Here is a 13,206-nt window from a genome sequence, read left to right as displayed (position 1 = left end):
AGCATTTTGTTGGCATGTGGGCAGCAATCCAGCAAAACAAGAGCTTTTTGCATTGCCATATGTGTCTATTTTCCCTCCCAAACAGACCATCCATCCCATTAGTCAAACGGTGTAAACAATTTCCTTGACAACAAAAAATGTATCACACATCAATCAAAAAGAAAGTCTAATGTGTCAACTACTACCTCAGTTGAATGTGCCCTTTGCTTAACTTTATTTCAGCTGGTGTAACTCTGGCAAAAGTTTGCAAATACCCACACAACCTGACTGATGGAGAGACCTATGCTACTGCTGTTACAGGTCCAGCAAATTTCACCTGGACAAAAATAATTCCACACAAACAGAAGGGATGTGGTAGTGCAGAGCTGGCAGTGCAGAGCTGCTCTGCAGTCAGACCCCTCACCATGGCACAGCTGTTCTACAGAAGCCATTTTTAAAAGTCTACAAATTAAACTTGAAGAAAGCTTACAGTGTAATTACTGAAGAGAACAAGGACACAAAGGGAGGGAGGAAGGAATCTTTCTAAATGCCTGTAAACTCCTTAGGGGGCTAATCTTTAGAGAAGGGAGGCATCAGAAATCAAATTTGATGAATAATTTTCACAGTCCACACAGCACTGAAATATCATCTGACACAGATATCCATTTTATATCTAGCCCCCACTTCTGTTTAATGGTTAGATAATCATGGATCATAAGTTTAGTTTTAATAACAGCCACAGCAGACACTTTATTAGCAGATTTTGCAGGCTACAGGGTTGTCATTTGTCATTATAGCAATTTTCTGGTTTAAATACTGCATCAATTTGTTTCTTTTTTTTTCCCTGAATTAATAAAGGTAGGTCTATCTCTCTTCATTCTGATTCTCTAGTACTATGAGTAACTACTTTGCCTATTTGAGAGTTTTCTGGCCTGAGAAAATACAATACATACAGCTACTAACTCACAGGGCTTCTAAGAAACACCAAGAGCAGCCTCCTCTTTGGAGCAACTGAAAGATTGCTCAGATTTATTCAATTTTCTGTAAATCAAAGCAAATCTATCTGATTGATAAGAGGAGTGTGTGTTGGAGAAAATCACATACTCAGAAACTGCCCAGTGTGTAGGACACACATTGCACCCTAGCCCTGGAAATAAAGAGGAGACACTGCTCTAAACCCACACTGACACACAAACGCCTTCTAGAGCGAGCCTCAGGTGCAAGATATGCTGTGCACTTGGCCTTTCCTGCATCCCCCACGGTCCTACTGTCCTGGTGGAGTTCCACGAGACAAAGAACCTCTCCTGGCCCTAGACATCAAAGCCAGGGGGTGATGCAGTATGGATGTGCTGGCACATGTCACATAGCACAGAATTTTGTTTAAACCAAGATTGTGTGGTTTGGCCAAAAGTCATCATGGCCAGTGAGGGATGGCAGTGAAGAGGTCAATGATATTTAAGATATGAAATGAAACTTTATCTGAAGTTTCACCTAGTGGTCTAGTGGAAGGTGTCCCTGCCCATGGTAGGAAGGTTGGAACTACATCATCTTTAAGGCCCCTTCCAACACAAACCATTCCAGGATTCTATGATAAGTCACTAAGCTGTTTTGTAGCTCTGTTTTTTGAATAGCAGTGTGTTACTGTTTAGATAGCATTTCAAATGACTGATGTATACGTTTATTACCACAGTACCAGCAGCTTCGAGGCATTATTTTAGTGGGAAAATTAGAAAGCTACTACAAATACTTAAAAAATAATAATCTCTTATTTTTTGAAATTTCTCCTCAAAATCAGCATTAGCTCTGTATGGTAGCATTATGTTTCTCCATCTGAAGTTGTCTGAGAGCACAGGCAACTGGTTAAATTTAACTAGAATTTTAAACAGAATAACATTCATGTGTTTGCCAGCTGTTTGTTCCCTTCAGAAGAAAAGCACTGTGGGTGGATGCTGTATCAGGAAGAGTGAAGTATTCACAAAACCAGGGAAAAAATGCATGCTCTGAGTATTTGAAAAGAGATAATCTTCATTTACAATGCATTTTTGCAAACTATTCAAGACCTCCAGTTCAGAATTTGCTTGTGGTTGCATTTGTGCAAGAGAAAACTATACATTTGAATGTTACCAGCTGACTTGGAAGTGTCATAAACCATTTGAACATTACATACAGGTAATGCCTTTAATGTTTTACAATTCTAAGGTAGCTGTCAAACCTAGATGAGGGTCTTGTTTGTATTACAACCTTTAGCATTTTGGCCAGCAACATACATTATTCTCAGCTCCCAGAAAATACATGAATGTTTGGTTTCGTTCTCTGTCTAGCCATAGAAAAGCCATAGTACTGAGTTAATTGCTCCCACCAGTCCTCCTATTGCTTTACCCTAAGTTTACAGACACTGAAATTGCTGTACAAATGCATGAAAACTAAGCCAACTAACTGAAAAGTTATCTGTTTCACAGTTCTTGCTCAAATTAAATGGAAATTATGTTCATGCACAGATAATATGTGCTGATCTGGGCCCTGAGGCAGAGATTGAAAACAATCCTTTAACTGCATATAGGTATACGTGTATATGTGTTTTACACTAATCTCTTACTTCAGGAAAAAAAGTGTAACTTGAGTGATTTGTTTGCTCAGAAAAAACCATAATTTGTTCATGCTGGCTGATTTGAATGCTCCTGTTTTGGGTGCCTGTAACATTCTCACTAGTAGGGAGCAGCACAGCCACAGGATGGTTTCTCTTCACCATCCCCAGTTACAGGAGGCGAGGGAGAGGGGCTATGGAAGCACAGCTGGTGGCTGATCCCACTGACCCGCCGGGGCAGCGAGCAGACCAAGGGGCACAGAGCCCTGCTTCTGTCAGGAGCAGAGTCTGACAGCTCAGCCCTGCCTGCCTGGGCCACTGCACAGCTGCAGCTCTGCTGCTGTTTCCTCTCGAGCTTGAATGGTAGCTACTTTGGAAAAAAAAAAAAAAAAAAAAAAAAAAAAAAAAAAAAAAAAAATTGTTTTTTGATAGAAAGAAACTTTAATTATGAAAGTTTGAAAACTCTTACCAGATTAGGAAGTCAGATGAGGTGACTTCTGCCCTTACCAAGGCATTTTAGAACAAAACAGGATAACAAATTTATCTTGTAAAGTTTCTGTCTTCAGAAGCCTTCCAAAAAGAAGCTTCACTTTTAGATCATCCCTGCAGAAAGAAGGTGTCTGTAATTGCTTCTTCAGATTTTATATCTGCACATTGGAAGAAGCAGGTGCTTTTTCCAAACCAATTTTTCAGGATTAAAATGACAGTAGCTGCAAATTTATTCAATAAACAAACTACCTTCTTCTTTTTTTTTTTTTTTTTTTTTGAGCAGTTAGAATAAAATCCTCAGTATACTTGGTTAAATGTAGCTCATTTCTAATACACAAAGGAGTCAAGAGCAACAACAAGTACATTAATCATCAGATTTCTTGGAAGATCTCCTGCTTTCAAATGCACTTCCTTTGGCATTCTTGGAGTGCATTGTACTTTTTTGTGTCTCTAAAGTGGGCAGTACAGAGATGGCAAAGCAGTTTTAATTTCTATAGAGCACAACTTTATAATGATCCCCACTCCCATAGAGCACTTCCTGCAAGAATAATTCAGAATGGCTTTGGGGACTTTCCCCTTCACTCTGGATGAATTTGTCAGCCCTGTAATTATGCTGATGGCCAAATGGCAGCTGACGCCTACTAAGACATGATAAAGGTGTGTACCAATTAATGAGTTTGATAGCAAATCTTCAATCTAGAAATAGGAGAACACACTGTCCTGCTGTGCTGAGGGACATGTATCTGGTTTCTCTGCCTATTTAGCAACATCCTGTCTCTCAGAACTGTTCAGCAATTGGGGATGTAGCTCTTGGCACCTGCCCACATCAGTAGCTGTGATGTCTACAGCATGAAAGGACAGAGAGATTATCATGGAGTGCACTGAACACAATTTGAAATTAAATACGAAGCTTCTTTCTAAACTAGACTGAATTAGAATGTGACTCAGGTGCACAAAGCTTAGGGACCAAAATCCCTTCAGATTTAACTTCACTGAAGTTAGAAGCAAAACCAGTGACTTATTGGCCATATTCTTATATTCTTTAGGGTCTCCTTAAGGTCAATGCAGAAATTTCTTCACTGCATTACTTCATTATACTAATTTTAGCTGCTTTTTTATTTTAGTATGTTGGTACCAGTTACAAGGACAGTAACAGTGATCCCAACACTTGTCAGCCACTCAGTTCAAGCCAGCCCTGGAGACTGACCATCAATTTAAAACACATATTTATTACAACACAAGATGCTGATATTTGTTTACTAACTTATTATCCCAGCAGTTAGTAAACAAGATGTCACATGAATAATTAATAGTTCCCAAAAATCTCATAATTATAATCTAGTGGTACTTCTCAGTGCACTCCTCTGACTGGTGATCTAAGCATCTGCAGGTCAAATAGTTGTCAGAAATTAGCTAATTATATCCTTTCCCACGAGGATGAAAATCTTTAAATTTAATTAAAAGACCTTAACTCCAGTCCTGTACATTAAGGTCTGTTTCCCATTGGATTTTCTTCTGTGTGATAGGCTTAACATTCATATTAGCAGTGACTCTCATCTGTGGGTCAGCTTCTTGTTCAGCATTGGTTGAAAGATAATTTGATCAAATGAGTCTCTTTGTCATCAACTCATCTTGCTACTTCACTTTCACCAGCAGCACTAATAAACCATCTGAATCTAAAGCTCATTTTGTGCCAGGATGTCTCATACTCCAGGTAGCAAGCAAAAGATTCACTCACAACATTTGGTTTGAGGTATTAATCAAGATAGTTGCAAAGGTCTCCAAAAAATTATGAAAGAAGTGAAAATGTTAAGCAAGAGGCACATGCAGATTTGATTTGGTTATGTAGAGTAGGCTGAGCTAAACAGATTATGAAACCAAAATACTCCTCCTACTACTTCACAGGTTTTCAAAGGAAGGAATAAATAAATTACCTCAGCATTTCCACCACAGTAGAGAATCCTATAAATCTATACATTTTTGCTTCAGTGTAAGCACGCATTAATTATTAAAAGTATGTTTAGCACTATTGATTCTTTGCCAAGAAGACAGATTTATTACAAAAATCTAGATATTAGCAGAAAAGAAGAATTTAAGATGGCTCTGTTATATCCACATTTACTATAATACCTGGATTAGGAAATCTAAAAAGGAATAATTTTCCTGCAGTTCACTGTAGTGAATCTAAATTGGTTAGAATATTGTTACAGAGCAGAGATTCATCCAGGAATCTTAACTATCAAATTTCTCTTTTTCAGGCCTGTTAGACTGCCCTAAGTTCTTTTACATTGTTCAAAATTGACAGCTAGTATTATATAATTGATAACAATAACACAAATGCAATTTAGCCTTATCAATTGTTTTGCTCTTCAGATGTCTGCTAACTCAGATTAAAGCAGATACTTTTGATGTAGGGGTAACAGAATGTTTATCTTCAAACCTCTTTGTGGACAAGGAAACCTTCATAACCACTTTCTTTTATAAGGAATTTTGCAATTTAAAAGCAAAAACAAACTCTAAAACTTGGTTTTGGGGGGTTGGGGGGGAGAGAGGAAGGAAGGAGGGAGGGAGGGAGGGAGGGAGGAAGAAAGAACTGTCCTTGAAAATGTTCATAAGAAATACTCCTTCCTAACCAGATGCATTTAAAAGGAATCAACAAAAATATAAAACAAGTCACTTTCCCCAATTACAAGGCAGCAGATTCTACAGCCAGGAGGATCCACTTTGAATTTTAAAAAGAGCTGAATCTTGCATGCCACTGTTTGAACCATTCACTGCTCACCTGGAGCCTGTGTAGCAAGATTTCTGCAAGGTGCTGAGTCACAAAAAGGGTTCAACACAGAGAATTAAACACCAGCAATCCTGGCTGCTCCAAAACAATCTGCTTTCAGGCAGGTTAGGAGGTCATTTTTTGGCTGTCTTCTGCTCTTGAAGATCAGTGAAAAACTTGTTTGATACAACAAAAGGAGACGAAGATTTCTGTCAAACAAGCACTGAAGGACTGGGTCTACTGACATTCTTTCAGCTGGCAGGTAGAAAGAATTCAACTATGTATAGTCCAGCAGTGCTCCTCAAACTTCTACTACTGAGCTACTTTGTAGAGAAAGCTGAGGAATATCAATTTTTTATCACAGGGCTTTCACCTTAAAGACAAAATAACACAGCATAGTGGAAAAGTTCAGAAGCACAATGGAAAGAATGCTGAAAGAATAAGAGCAACCACAGTAAAAAGACTGATTTTCTCCAGGTAGAGGCAACACAGTGTGATTAATAATGGAAAGGGTGAAGGGGGCTCCCCACCTTCTCTAACTCACAGGATGGACACTTTGATCTGAGTCACTCCTGGTGTGAGGCTGAACTCTGGGGATAAAGTCAGACCATAAATCTCAATATCCTAGCCTGTTATGATGCTGATTAATTTATTCTGGATTGAAGACAATAGGTTATAAAAGCAAATTTATGGTGACTGTATTTATTATAATTAATTTTCCTCACAATGAAAGCATAATGATTTGGAAAAAAATTACCTTTCTAGAAGTACCATTTTTAACAGCCCATTGCTGCATTAAGGTGCCTGGCTGCATCCAACATTCATGCAGTAAAGAGAGCAGAGTTCTTGTACTCAGGAAAGGAGTGATTTCATCAGTCCCAGCAAATCCGGATGACTCAACATCCCAGAAGGTCTTTTCTTTCTTTTAAATATCCATTTTACCCACATACAGATAAGACTGGATATTTCTGATGTAAAAGCACAACTGATATTCAAAACTTCTTGCTTTATGTTTAAATGGATAAAATAATATCTGTTTCTTCAGCAGATGTGTGTCTGCACCAAACCAACCTGGCACAGGAATACTGATTTCCCTACTAAGCTCCTCTGCTCTCAGGTCCTGAATAATCCCTATATTCAAATAAATGGTGATTACTGCTGAGTCTTACTGGCATCAGTGCCAGCTCTGCTGATAAGAGAGAAAAGCGAGGATCTCACAGTGCTCGGGGAGCTGAGGAGGATAAAGTTACAGAATTTTTGTGCATTGTTTTAGTTTCCAATAACCTTGATTCTGTTTCTCCCTTCTGCTGCCCAAAAGCACGCTCCTCAAGATATGGGTGCTTTCTAATAAAGAAGGCATGGATCAAAAAAACTTGATAAAGGTTTTAAAAATAATCTTCAGACCAGAAGCTCCTTCCTTACAACAGGCAGGACTGTGCTGTAGCTAATATTTCTGCTGAAATATATTGAGATACTGATATACTGAGAAAATACATTGCTATTTCTTATAACTTTATACATAAATAGCTATACAAAAAAAAAAACAAAAAAAAAACACCAAAACAACACAGAATGTTGTACTTAACATGTGGATTGACTTTTAGTATTTTCTCCTCATAATATCTAGCTTTTGTTTTTCTTCTAAAATGGTAACAATTTCTGGTCTGTAAATGTAATTTTAATCTAGTCTTTGCAGACAGCATTGAAGAGGTAGCTCCCTGTAATTACTTCCTCAATCACTCCCCATGAATGAAGCACTCCAGGCAATGCTAAAAGTCCTTTTGATCACTGGAAACACCATAAATTTTAAAACAAGATTGTATTAGGCTGCCAGATTTACAACTAATTTCCCAATAATTCCATTTCCTACTAATTTTCAAATTGTGCTTACATGAAGAAACTTGAAAGTATTAGGGTTTTATAAGAAGCAGAAAAGTAATGCAGTACTTTAGGAATTTTATTAAAACTGCTTTTACATGAAATTATGGCAGTCTCCCAGCGATACATTTTTGCAGTGGAGAGACCAGGGTTAAGGGGCTTCAATAGATGTGACAGGAAGCAACCAAAATAGCAGGATCTAATCTAGACAAGTCTGAAAAATGTCCAAACCAGCAAAACCAAAACCATTTAGATCTGATGATCACTGGCTGAAAGCAGCACCTAAATTCAGTGCCCTGATCTTTCTACCACCAGCAGTCCCTCAGTGCAGATGGCAGAACACATCACATTCCAAATGATACAAAACAACCCTATGGAAATCATACTCCAAGTAGATGCCAAGCCACAGATTTCTAGGACTCTGAAGGGTTCCCAGGTGTCTCAAGAAAGTAATTTGAAACAATTAATTTCGTGATAAATCTTCAGCCTCAGTAAACAACAAAGATCAGTCCTTACTGCCTTTAGCTAAACAATCAACAGTGATCATCACAGCTTTTTGGGTTGAAATTAACCTCAAAGATATGAATTCCAATCTAAGCACTGTACCACAGCATTTCCAGCTTCTTTTCTTGCCTTGAACCTAGTAGTAACATATGTTCAGGAAAGAAATAAACACCAAACAGAAGTTTTGAGAAATTAAAAAGAACAAATAGATATCAGCCATTTTTCTTCTTATTCCTGCAATATAATTTAAAATCAAATATAGAAAAGACTATTGGCTATGCTTAAAGGTTACTAAATATCAAAATGCTAGTAAAAAGTTCATAAGAACTTTAAAATAGGAAAAATCCACACTGCTGGTAGAAATCTTATTCTAACCTAGGTAAGAGAGAAATATTTGCTGTGCATACAGATTTGTGAGTCAGGAACTGGACTGCAAGACAGTTCTATTCTCCACCTAGTTTGATGCCAATTAATTTCCAGCTCCATTTTGCTGTTAATTAGCACTGTTCAGAGTCCAAGTTTTCCAAGGCACAGATTGCCAGTAACCAAGTGATCATGTAAATGAGGCTCTGTTATTAATGCTGCTAGTTAGGTTGGAACAAAAATAACAGCAGTTTGCAACTTTATGTTTTTAATAAAACCTTAGTAGAAGAAGAAGTGAAATCATCTGGTCTTTAAATGGCAGGACACTGCCAGTTTCCCTACCTATAGTAACTGAGAATCTGTTTTCACAAAAATAAGCCTATCAGAAACCATATTTTTTGCAGTGAGTCGATGATGCAAGCGATTAATTCCTTCCCAAGGTAGGTCTTTGGCTTTCTATAAAAAGAAAATCAGAAGTTTCATATTTCTTACCAAGCTACTTTGTGAATGAAAAAAAAGTAGAGAACTGCAATTCCAAATAAATATTCTTCTATTTGGAGACAAAACCAATCAACAATGCACTATCCTCAGAAGTACTGCATTAAAATATCTTCCTTTTCTGTCAAAGAGCAGTGTGGGTTTACCTACAGACCTTTGTATTAGGAGACAGCCCTGGTTATTCTGTGCTGAGGGTAGGCACTGGCCATTATGCTTAATGAGAGAGACAATTCTCCCTGGGCACAAGTAAAACCTGACTGCTATACTATGAAACAGAAGTATGAAGTTTGGAATGTTTCAGAAACATATGTCCTTCAATTGTGCCAATATGTGTCTGAATTCCTTTCCCTGTCTTTCATTATGATGAGATATAAGCAAGTTGTGACCAACTATCCCCTCTTTATTCATTTGATCTCAGGATGAATCTTATGCCATTGGGCTTTCCTACAATTTCCTTTCAGTTCAGAGAGTGGAAGGGTGAATGCTGATCATACATGGACTGCAGAGGAGGTTATAGCAAGTATTCAAAGTATTTGACTTATTTACCTCATCTGTTCTTTATTTAATTGTTAGCCAAGATGACATGGCTTTTAAAGTCAATATGTTAAAGAGCAATTTCAGGTACTGCTCCTCTCACATTATACCTTGACATTTTAAAAAGCTTTTTCTCTTCACTATTGCCACATTAAAAAGCTAACTGAATGAATTCCAATGAGGGCCACTTGTTCAAACAAATGGGAGAGAATTCAAATGTTAGATATTGTAGAGCACCTCTGAGGAAGGTCAAAGGCATGAAAAAAGTTGCAAAATTTGACAAATATTTTTCCACTGGATGATGCTCAGTTGAAACATCTTCCACAACAGTGTCTGTAACAAGCATAATGTTAAAGTCAACATTTCCTTTTTTTGTGTGTGTTCATTAAAAGTGTTCATGGCTTTAAAACATTTTTGTTGGTTGACCTCTAGACAAGAGGATTCAGGGGAAGATCCCTTTTCTACTCTAAGGCAATAGCTTCATTTTTCTAGCTAGAAAGTGAAAAGAAAAACTACTCTGAACTTAGGTGTCAGAAGTCACTATTTTCTCATCAAAAGGAAAATAAAAGAGAATAAAAAAGATGACCAGCACCTAAAAGTGTATAAACCCAATTTTCCCTCCAAAGAAAGACATGGAGTTCTAAATACTCATTTTCCAAGGGCAGTATAAAATCTTGATTAACACAAATCCAATCCAAGATACTCAATGAGGATTTAAAAATTCTCCTCAGCAAAGTTGTTGCAGGAGACCATGACAAAGCAAACTGATCCATAAGGAGATTAAATATCAGCTGTGCTTTTATGGACTCTCAAAGTTCATATATAAGATGGGAACAAATCAGCTGAATTTCAATGCAAGGACTTTTTGTGCATTTCCAGCCTCTCAAAGCCTGTGGGACTGATTCTCTCTGAGCCATTCATCTACTTTTGCTTTACATCTGTCTTAATGGAAGAAAACATCTAACAGCAAGACTTTTATAAATAGCAGCACTTAAATCCAAGATAAGCACAATTCACAGTGCTGTACTCAATGGGAATATTCCTCTAAGGCTTTGTAACCTGTGTGCAAAACTGTGTTTCAGGCTGAAATCTGGCATGTGTGGATTTCACAAGAATGGAAATCTGTGGTTCTGTAAGAGGACAATTAGATGAAACAAGTAGTGGGTGTCTGCTTCCCCAGACAGAAACACCAGCTTTGCAAGTTAACGTTTTTTGCTAAGTGATTACTGTCTGGCATGTACAATATCCATTAATAGAAACTGAGTTCATATCCATGTGGAAGGCAATAGCCCCAGGCACACTATTAATGAACAGAAGAATAGAGGCCTCTAGGCTTGGACTAAGTAGCACTTCCACCCATGAAACAGTAGAATTACTGAAATAAAAATGTTTCAAAAGTAAATTGTCAATATCTGGATATGGCTTGCTGAAATGAAACCATGATATAAACTAGAGAAGAGGCACAGTTGCTCAAAATTACTGCTGATTAAAACCCTAGCATGCTGTTCAGATACTGGGAATAACTGTATATTTACTGTGCTGAAGACTATAAAGGCCAAGGGAATAAGAAAACAAAGCACTCAGATCATATTCCCAGGTGTTTCTCTAAAGTCACTTCCTCTTTGGTGCAGTTGGAATGGTGCAAAGGGATGTAAGAGATCACAGCAACGAGTCCACCTGTCTGCAGAAGCTTTTGCACTATTCACTGGAATAGTTCTTCAGTAACCTTATTCTATCAACATGGAAACAAAAGACCTGCATTTCCACCACAATGTGTATTGTCCTTTTTGTATTATTTTATGTTTTTATTTCTCAATGCCTTAGAAGAGGTAATAATCTAACAACCACATTAGATGCATATGAGAGATGTTAAACTTCCTACTAACTGTCACAAAATCAAAAAACCTGCCTATTAATATTAAAAACCTGAGTCCTTGAATTCCCAAGGAGTCCCACTGAAAAGAATATAAGTATTTAGGACTAGAAGCACTATTCAACTTTTCTGCTGTTGCATCAATCAAAGATAGGATTGGATCTTTAGGCCTTCATTTAATGATTTAATATCTAATTCAGGGATGTTTTTAAGAACAGAATTCCCTTGGTATATGTTCTCTACAGTGTGAGACATCATGCAGTGTTGATATTAGCACCTAAAATAAAGAATATTTTCTCCAGTGTCCATCAGGTGGCATTTAATGCACCACAAAAATTTTATTGTCTCTTCCCAGAATAGAGAAAATAGAGTGCAGCCTGCCAGATCTGCTTGCCATGGTACATGGCACATCCTACACACAACTGACCACAGCCCAAAGTGCCTGAAGCAGCTCCCAGGAGTGTGAGATGGGTGTCCCATCCCACCCACACCAAACCAAGTCCACTAAGAAGAAACTAAGCACACCCCAACACAAAGCCTGACAGCTGCTCTGTGTGTAGCTGCCCTGCTCTGCACTAAACCTGCCTCTGTGTCAGGGCTCTGCCCTGGCTGGTCTTGAATCAGTGAGGCAGGATCAGAAACTGTCTGCTGAGCTGTGACAAGGTTCCTCTCCTCCTGGCAGCCTCCATTTCTGAAGGTTAATAAAAGAAATCCACTTATTATTTGGTCATAATTAGTCCTTAAAAGTGCTTTGCAAACACAACTAATTGATTAAGTAGCCTATGCAGCAGCATCAAAACACTGGTTTTAATTAAGCACCTTAAACCCCATAGTTCATGCAGAGTTAAAGGAAGCTTTTTCATCAGCTATGTCTACAAAAGTGGAGAGGAAGGAGAAAAAAAAGATACAGATTAATTTCTCTGTGAGCATTCTGTGCTAATTATGTAGGCTTTTCCAAAATTCAGTACAGTTTCATACTAAAAAACCCTATTTTTTTCCCCTAAAGTATAACAAATGTATTAACAAAATGACAATCTCAGCCTTGGTTCCAAATCTTAATCCCACAACTCCACTACCTGCATTTCAGAGATTCAATGTCTCTACAGGCTGCACCTGCAGGAGCCACCTGCCCTCCCCAGGGCTCTGGCATCACCGAGCATCTGCAGAAGGATCCCATGTTGGCATTTGAATCATCCTGGTTTCCAGCTCAGGTCATCCCTTTCTCTCTGTGCATCTAATCAAACCCAACAGTCTTGCCTGGTTTAGACTCTCAAATGCCTGTGTTTGGGATTTCACAGTGGTGGTATTTCACACCTGAGGGGGTGGAGATATTTCTGTGATCTTGTTATGTGTAATCCTGTGTTTAAACTTCTGGGCATGAAAGAAGATTTGTTAATTGTTCATCAGTGTGACTCTATCACAAGTGTAGCAGTGACCCCCTGACTCATGCTCAGGAGTTCACAGCTGATCACCAGCAGGGCTCAGACACTGTCTCGGTATCTCACCACTGGGGAAGAGAAGAGAGAAAGACTCGGTTGCATTTGCATTTTTCAGTCTGCACGCTACCTTTCTTCCAGAGGAGAAAGGTTTGCCTTTTCGGTCCAACTGTATGAAATTTGGTATTCAAATGTGGATTTGTCTCCACGTTGTTAAAGCAAAGTGCAGGGGTTGTTCATAATAGAGTCGAGCATCTTCCAGTACAGAAATAGAAGCAAGAGAAAGGATAAACAGCAC

The 13,206-nt window shown here is 38.2% G+C and overlaps 1 long non-coding RNA gene across 2 annotated transcripts in view; it reads right to left on the bottom strand.

The window, feature by feature from the left end:
- Positions 1–13,206, bottom strand: part of LOC110474173 (uncharacterized) — a 352,072-nt gene that overhangs the window by 126,971 nt on the left and 211,895 nt on the right. For both annotated transcript variants that reach the window (XR_014957607.1, XR_002466029.4), the window contains one exon: positions 3,033–3,166. This is a non-coding gene — a long non-coding RNA (uncharacterized LOC110474173). The remainder of the gene's footprint in view (positions 1–3,032; positions 3,167–13,206) is intronic.

The sequence above is a fragment of the Lonchura striata genome, chromosome 10, assembly GCF_050655825.1.
Source record: "Lonchura striata isolate lonStrDom1 chromosome 10, ASM5065582v1, whole genome shotgun sequence".
NCBI lineage: Eukaryota > Metazoa > Chordata > Aves > Passeriformes > Estrildidae > Lonchura > Lonchura striata.
The sequence above is the reverse complement of the archived record's forward strand: the minus strand, read 5'-3'. Positions and strand labels throughout refer to the sequence as shown.